The sequence below is a fragment of the Neofelis nebulosa genome, chromosome X (assembly GCF_028018385.1).
Source record: "Neofelis nebulosa isolate mNeoNeb1 chromosome X, mNeoNeb1.pri, whole genome shotgun sequence".
Classification (NCBI taxonomy): Eukaryota; Metazoa; Chordata; class Mammalia; order Carnivora; family Felidae; genus Neofelis; species Neofelis nebulosa.
The window spans coordinates 39,388,427-39,397,065 of NC_080800.1; the positions used below are offsets into that span (position 1 = coordinate 39,388,427).

Consider the following 8,639-nt stretch of genomic DNA (forward strand, 5'->3'; position numbering starts at 1 on the left):
GAGATCATGATCTGAGCCGACCAAGAGGCGGATGCTTAACCGATGGACCACCCCCCCCCCCAGACCCCCCAGTAACCTACCCTTTTGATGGTTAGTTGTATGTATTAATTTGACTGAGCCACCGGGCGCCCAAACACTTGGTTAAACCTTTTCGGCATGTCTGTGGCTGTGTCTGGATGAGATTGATAGACTGAGTAAAGCAGATTGTGTTCCCTCATGTGGGTGGGCCACCTTCAATTCACTGAAGGTCTGAATAGAACAAATGCTGAGTAAGGGAGAATTCTCTCTCTGCCTGTCTTCAAGCTGGGATATCACTCTTCTCCTGTCTTTAAACTTAGGCTCAGATTGGAACTATACCATCAGCTCTCCTGGTTCTCAGGCCCTGGGACTTAGACCGGAATGATACCACTTCTTAGCCTCCATAATCAGGTAATCCAGTTCCTGATAATAAAATATACATACATCCTATTTTGTTTCTCTGGAGAGCCCAGACTAAGACACCTACCTACTGAACCTGACAGCCAGAGTAGCTCATTTTGTAGTTTACTCATCTCTGTATGAGAAAATATTATTTTCTTGAGTCTTCATTATTTTCTTGAGTCTTTCTTTAGTTTTAAAATGAACAACTAATGGGGCACCTGGGTGGCTCAGTCGGTTGAGCGTCCGACTGCAGCTCAGGGCATGATCTCACGGTTCGTGAGTTCAAGCCCCGTATTGGGCTCCGTGCTGATGGCTCAGAGCCTGGAGCCTCCTTTGGATGCTGTGTCTCCCTCTCTCTCTGCCCTTTCCCTGCTCACACTCTGTCTCTGTCCTTCTCTCAAAAATAAATATTTAAAATTAAAAAAAAAATTCCTTGAAGCGAGAGGAATTTTAGATAATGATAAAAGAGCCAGTCTACCAAGAAGACAAAGAAATCCTAAATTTGTATGCATAAACCAACAGAACTGCAAAACATGTGAAGCAAAAATTAATACAGTTGCAGTTGGATACTTCAACACTCCTCTATAAACAACTGAGGAGCGCCTGGGTGGTTCTGTTGGTAAAGCATCTGACTTTGGCTCAGGTCATGATCTCACGGTTTATTAGTTTGAGCCCCGTGTCGGGCTCTGTGCTGACGGCTCGGAGCCTGGAGCCTGCTTCGGATTCTGTGTCTCCCTCTCTTTCTGCCCCTCTCCCGCTCATGCTGTGTCTCTCTCTCTCTCTCTCTCGCCCCAAAATAAATAAACTTAAAAAAAAAATGACTTTTTAAACAACTGATAAAAGTTCTAGGCAATCATCAAGGATATATAAGAACTTAAGACACCATCAACCAACAGGATGTAATCAACATTTATAAAACATTCCATCCAATAACAGCAGAATACACATTCTTTTAAATGTTTATTTATTTATTTTGAGAGAGAGAAAGCACACAAGTGGGGAAGGGGCAGAGAGAAAGGGAGAAAGAAAATCCCAAGCAGGCTCTGTACGGTCAGTGCAGAGCCTGACACAAGGCTTGATCTCATGAGCCATGAGATCATGACCTGAGCCTAAACCAAGAGTTGGATGACTAATGGACTGAGCCACTCAGGCACCCTAGAATACACATTCTTTTAAAGTGTCGATGGCACAAAAATGGCACTGAAAGTGGATAAGGAAACCCCTGCTCCTCCCAAAGCCAAAGCCAAAGCCAAAGCAGAGGCTTTGAAGGCCAAGGAAGCAGTGCTGAAAGGAATTCACAGTCACAAAAAGAAGAGGAATATTCAGACATCACCCAACTCGTAGTGGCCCAAGCCACTATGGCTCTCAAAGCAGCCAATATATCTTTAGTAGAGCGTCCCCAGGAGAAACAGGTTTGACTATTATGCCATCGTCAACTTCCCCCTGACCATTGAGTCAGCCAGGAAGATAGGTGACAGCACACTGTGTTCATTGTGGATGTCAAAAGCAATAAACACCAGATCAAACAGGCTGTGAAGAAATTCTACAACTTGAGGTGGCCAAGGTCAGCATCCTGATCAGGCCCGATAAAGAGAAGGAGGCATATGTTTAACTGGCTCCTGACTATGATGCTTTAGATGTTGCCAACAAAAGTGGGGTCATCCAAACTTAGCCCAGCTAGCTAATTCTAAATATAAACATCTTACCACACACACACACACACACACACACACAAAATAACGCAGTATCTATGGGACATAGACAAGATGGTTCATATTCTGGGCCATGAAACAAACCTCAACAAAATGAAAAGAATGGAAGTCAGAACATGTTCTCCGATTACAAAAGAATCAAACTAGAAATCAATACCAGAAAGATAACAGAAACTATCCAAGCATTTGAAAACAACTAATCCATGGGTCAAAGAGGAAGTCTCAAAGGAAATAAAAAAAATACATTGAAGTGGATGAAAATAAAAATATAGCACGTGCAAACCAAACCAGTGCTGAGACGAGATTTTGTTCACCATTAAACGCTTACATTAAAAAAAGGAAAAATCTCAAATCGGTCACCTAATCTTAAGAACCTTCATAAAGGAGAGCAAAATTAAGCCCAAAGGAAGCAGAAAACAGAAAATCAGTATAGAAAATCAATGGAATGAGGAGCTGATTCTTGGAAAAGAGCAATAAAAGCGATAAGTCTCAGGATGCCTGGGTGGCTCAGTCGGTTAACTGTCCGACTTTGGCTCAGGTCATGATCTCGCCGTTCACGAGTTTGAGCCCTGCGTGGGGCTCCGTGCTGACAGCTTGGAGCCTGGAGCCTGCTTCGGATCCTGTGTCTCCTTGTCTCTCTCTCTCTCTCAAAAGTAAATAAACCTTAAAAAAAAATCGTGTAATTTAAAAACAGTGACAAGTCTCTAGCAAGACTGACGAGAAAAGAGAAGGCACAAATTACTAATATCAGAAATGAAACAGAGGCTATCACGACAGACACTGCAAACATCAAAAGGATAATAAGGGAACAGTGTGAACAAGTACACATAAATCTGGTGAATTAGATGAAATGGAACAATATTTCAAAAGGCACAAAGAACCAAAACTCACCCAATATGAAATAGATAATTTGAGTAGCCCTATACCTATCATAGAAGTTGGATTTGTAACTTTAACACTCCCAAGAAAGTAATCCTCAGCCTCCCATAAATTCTACCACACATAAATTCTAGGTGCATTCTATCAAATGTTTGTTTTTTTTTAAAGTTTACTTTGAGAGAGAGAAGGAGAGAGCAAGTGTGCTTGAGCAGGGAAAGGGCAGAGAGAGAGAGAGAGAGAGAGCGAGTGAGAGAAGCTCAACCAGGATCATGACCTGAGCTGAGATCAGGAGTCAGCCGCTTCAGCAACTGAGCCACCTAGGCACCCCTCTATCAAATGTTTTAAAAAGCACACCAAGTTTGTAACATCTTTTAAAAAAAAAAAAAATACAAGAGAGAACAGTCCTGAGCTTATTTTACGAGGGCAGCAACGTCCTGGTACCAAAATCAGTCGGAGAGTCCAAAAAAAGGAAGCTGTAGACAAATAGCCCTCATGAATATCAGCATAAAGTACGTACTAAACAGGGTATTATCACATAGAATTGAGCAACGTATAAAAAGAAAGACACATCGTGAACAAGGAAGATTCATTCCAGAGATGCAAAGCTGGTTCCATATTTGAAAATCACTCTGTGTAAGGCATCACTTGAGGAGGATGTCAGCCAAAACGGTGAAGAGAGGAATTTCAAAAATCTGCCCTTCCATAAAAGCAATTACAAACCTGGCAAAATCAACGTTTTCTGAACTCTGGAAAGGAACTAAAAGCTTATAGTGACGAGAAGAGTGCTAACCAAAATAAAACAAACAGGAGCGCCTGGGTGGCTGAGTCGGTTAAGCGTCCGACTTTGGCTCAGGTCATGATCTCGCGGTTTGTGGGTTCGAGCCTCACGTCCGGCTCTGGGCTGACAGCTCAGAGCCTGGAACCTGCTTCAGGTGTTGTGTCTCCTTCTCGCTCTCTCTGCCCCACCCCTGCTCACGCTCTGTCTCTGTCTCTCTGTCTCTCTCAAAAATAAATGCACATTTAAAAAAATTAAAAGAGAAATGGATCCATACAATATGTGACCTTTGTGTCTGGCTTCTTTCACTTGGCATAATGTTTTCAATTTTGTTCGTGTGTCAACACTTCCTTCTTTTTCATGACTGAATAGTATTCCATCGTATTGGATATACCAACGTTTATCCATTCACCAGTTGATGGACACTTGAGCTGCTTCTGCTTTTTGGCTGTTACGAACAGTACTGCTATGAACATTCACGTACAAGTTTTCGCTTCTTTCAGGTATATACTTAGGAATGGAACTGCTGGGTCATGTAGTAACTCTCCCTGCCCCTCCCCCATTTGCACTGTCTCTGTCTCTCCCGAATGAAGAAACTTAAAAAAAACCCATTTTTTGGGGCGCCTGGGTGGCTCGGTCGGTTGGGCTTCCGACTTCGGCTCAGGTCATGATCTTACAGTCCGTGAGTTCGAGCCCCGCGTCAGGCTCTGTGCTGACAGCTTGGAGCCTGGAGCCTGTTTCAGATTCTGTGTCTCCCTCTCTCTCTGCCCCTCCCCTGCTCATGCTCTGTCTCTCTCTGTCTCAAAAATAAATAAAAACATTTAAAAAAATTAAAAAAAACCCACTTCTAAACATAAATGGATACATAAAATGGCTTAAGTAATGAATTCTTTGTTACGTGAATTTTATGTCAATAAAAACAGTGCAAGAAAAAGTTCACACCCGTTCACGATAACGAATGCTCAGAAACTTAGGAGTAGAGAGTAGCTTCCTCCATTTGATAAAAGATGCCTTCAAAAATCCGATAGCTGACCTCAAACACAACGGTGAAGGACAGTGATTTCCTCTTAAGATCCAGAACAAGGCGAAGATGTCTGCTCTTTCTGTTCCTAGTCAGCATAACACCAGACCAATCAGGCAATAAAAACCATACAGAACAAGAAGGAAGAAATCAAAGCATCCCTATTTCCAGATGACATGATGGTCTACATAGAAAATGCCAAGAGGGGCACCAGGGTGGCTCAGTCGGTTGAGCGGCCGACTTCGGCTCAGGTCACGATCTTGTGGTCCGTGAGTTCCAGCCCCGCGTCGGGCTCTGTGCTGACAGCCTGGAGCCTGTTTCAGATTCTGTGTCTCCCTCTCTCTGACCCTCCCCCGTTCATGCTCTGTCTCCCTCTGTCTCAAAAATAAATAAACGTTAAAAAAAAATTAAAAAAAAAAAAAAGAAAATGCCAAGAGATTGACATTAAAAACTCCTAGAACTAATGAGTGAATTCAGCAAGGTCATGGGATACAAGGTCGCCATACAAAACTCACTGGTATCTCTATGACACCAAAAGGAAAAACAGACCGCCATTCACCACCACCCAAAAAAAGAGCAACACTTACGTATAAATATAACAAAGTACGTGCTACGGTTTTATGTTGAAAACTGCGAAACACCGATGGCGGAAACGACGTATTTAAATAAATGGAGAATATTTAAAGATTCTCTAATTATTCTCTAAATAGTCTCTAATTAAATAAGTATCTAAATATTTAAATAAAGGGCAGAAATAAAATATTTAAATAAATGGAGAGCCATAGCATACCCATGGCTTGGAAAAGTCAACATAATGCGAGTCTTATTTCTCCCCAGATTGATACACAGGTTTTATGCAATTCTTATTGATATCTCAGTAAGACTTTTTGTAGATATAAACAGACTTTTTGTAGATAATTATACAGCTATAGTGATCATGACAGTGTAATATGGGCCGAGGAATAGACACATAAATCAATGAAATAGAAAAAAGAACCCAGAAATAGAACAGACAAGCAAGACCGGCTGATTTTTTACAAAGATGCAAAAGTAATTCAACGGAGGAAAGATAATCTTTGTAACAAATGGTGCTAAAGCAACTGGATATCCATGGAATATCAATCAATCCATAAAATGAACCTCAACCTCGACCTTATCCTTTATATAGAAATTAACTCAAGGGGGTGCCTGGGGGGCTCAGTAAGTTAAGCGTCTGGCTCTTGACTTCGGCTCAGGTCACCATCTCACAGTTGTGAGATCGAGCCCTGCTTCGGGCTCTGTGCTGGCAGTGCGGAGCCTGCTTGGGATTCTCTCTTTCCCTCGCTCTCTGCCCCTCCCCTGTTCACATGCTCTGTCTCTCTCTCTCTCTCTCAAAATCAATAAATAAACTGAAATAAAAAAGAAACTAACTGAAAATCGAAGGTATAGTTAAATGCAAAAGACAAGACTATAGAACTTTAGAAGAAAACATGGGGGGAAATCTTTGGGTCTAAGGCTAGGCAAACATTAAACCAAAAGTACAGTTTGTAAAAGAATAAATTCAATAATTGGACTTCATCGAAATTTAAAACTTTCTCTCTGACAGACTCTGTTAAAAGACTGGAACAATAAGCTACATACCTAGAGAAAATATTTGTAAAACATGTCTAACAATGGACTCGTATCTACAATTATACACACACGCATCATAATTTAATGGTACAAAGCAAACAATTCACTTAGAAAATAGGGAAAAGAAATGACGTAACATTTCACTAAAGAGGATGTACAGATGACAAATAAGCACTTAAAAAGACGTTCAACATCACTAGCCATAAGAGAAGCACTGCTATTAGAAAAACTAAAATAAAAAATTAAACAGGGGCGCCTGGGTGGCTCAGTCGGTTAAGCGTCCGACTTCAACTCAGGCCATGATCTCACGCTCTGTGGGATCTGTGGGTTCCAGCTCTGCATCGGGCTCTGTGCTGACAGCTCAGAGCCTCGAGCCTGCTTCAGATTATGTGTCTCCCTCTCTGCTCTTCTCCCGCTCACGCCCTCTCTCTCTCTTTCTCAAAAATAAATAGACATGAAAAAAATTAAAAAAAAAATTTTTTTAAATAAACTAACAAAGACAATATCAAATGCTGGCGAGGATGTGGAAAACCCGGATCTCTAAATGTTGCTGCTGAGAATGTAAAATGTTGTGGCCATTCCGGAAAATAGTTTGGCAATTCATTTAAAAAACTAAACCTGGGGTGCCTGGGTGGCTCAGTCGGTTGGGCATCCGACTTCGGCTCGGGTCATGATCTCGCGGTCTGTGAGTTCGAGCCCCACGTCGGGCTCTGGACTGATGGCTCAGAGCCTGGAGCCTGCTTCCGATTCTATGTCTCCCTCTCTCTCTGCCCCTCCCCCGTTCATGCTCTGTCTCTCTCTGTCTCAAAAAAAAATAAACGTTAAAAAAAAAATTAAAAAAAAAAACAAAACAAAAACTAAACCTATACTTGCCATGTCATCCATCGAAAGCACTCCTGGGCATTTATCTCAGAGAAATGAGAACTTAATGTCTCCACAAAAATGCGTACACAAATGTTCATAGCAGCTTTATTTGTAACAGTTAAAACTGGAACCAACTAAAATGTCCCTTAATAGATAAATAGTTAAGCAAACTGTGGTACATCAATACCATGGAATACTCCTCAGCAATAAAAAAGCACTATCGATACACACAACAATATGAATGGATCTCAAGGGCATTATGCCAAGGAAAAAGGTCAGTCTCAAAGGTAACACACCATATGAGTCCATTTATATAACAGTCTCAAAGTGATCGAGTTATAGAGAACAGATCTGTAGGACCAGGAGTTAGGAGTGGAGGGTTGGTGGAAGTGAGTATGACCATAAAAGACTAGCAAGCAAGATCTACTGAAAACTGTAAGACATTGATGGAAGAAATAGAAGACACACGTAAATGAAAGAAAATTCCCTGTCCAGGGATTGGAAGAATTCACATCATTAAAATTCTATGCTACCCAAAGCAATCTGCAGATCCAATAAAATCCCTACCAAACTCCCAATGGCAATCCTATAATTTTATATGGAAATCCGAAATCCTAAATCCTAAAATTTATCTGGAACCACAGAAAACCTTGAAGAGTCCAAGAAATCTTGGGAAAGAAGAACAAGCCTGGAGGCATCACACTCCCTGATTTCAAACTACATTACAAAGCTATAGTAATCAAAACAGTATGGTATTAGCATAAAAACAGATACAAGAATCGCCAAAACAGAATAAATGTCCAGAAACAAACCCATGCATGGTTTGACCCAATGCATGAATTAATGCGTGGTTTGCATGCATTAATTGACCCAAATGGTCAATTAATATACAACAAAGGAGGCAAGAATTGCACAATGGCAAAAAGGCTTGTCTCTCCAATAAGTGGTGTTGAGAAAACTGGACATCCACGTGCAAAAGAATGAAATGGTATCTCTATCATACACCACACACAAAAATTAAAATACATTAAAGATTTGAATGTAAGATCTGAAGCCATAAACCTAGAAGAAAACATAGAAAACCTAGAAGAAAACGCTGGTCTTGGCACTGATTTTTTTATTTGAGCCCCAAAGCAAAGACAACAAAGAAAAATAAACAGCACTACATCAAGCTAAAAAGCTTCTGCGTAGCAATGGAAACCATCAACAAAATTAAAAGGCAACCTACTGAATGGAAGAAAGTGTTTGCAAATCACGTGACTGATAAGTTAATATCCAAGACATACGAAGAGCTCATACAGCTCAATAGCAAAATACCAAACAATTTGATTTAACAAATGGGCAGAAGATCTGGATA

General features: G+C 41.0%; 1 pseudogene; it reads left to right on the forward strand.

Moving 5' to 3' along the window:
• The first annotated feature begins 1,614 nt into the window (after positions 1–1,614).
• Positions 1,615–2,092, forward strand: LOC131502053 (large ribosomal subunit protein uL23-like; annotated as a pseudogene).
• Positions 2,093–8,639: the final 6,547 nt, after the last annotated feature.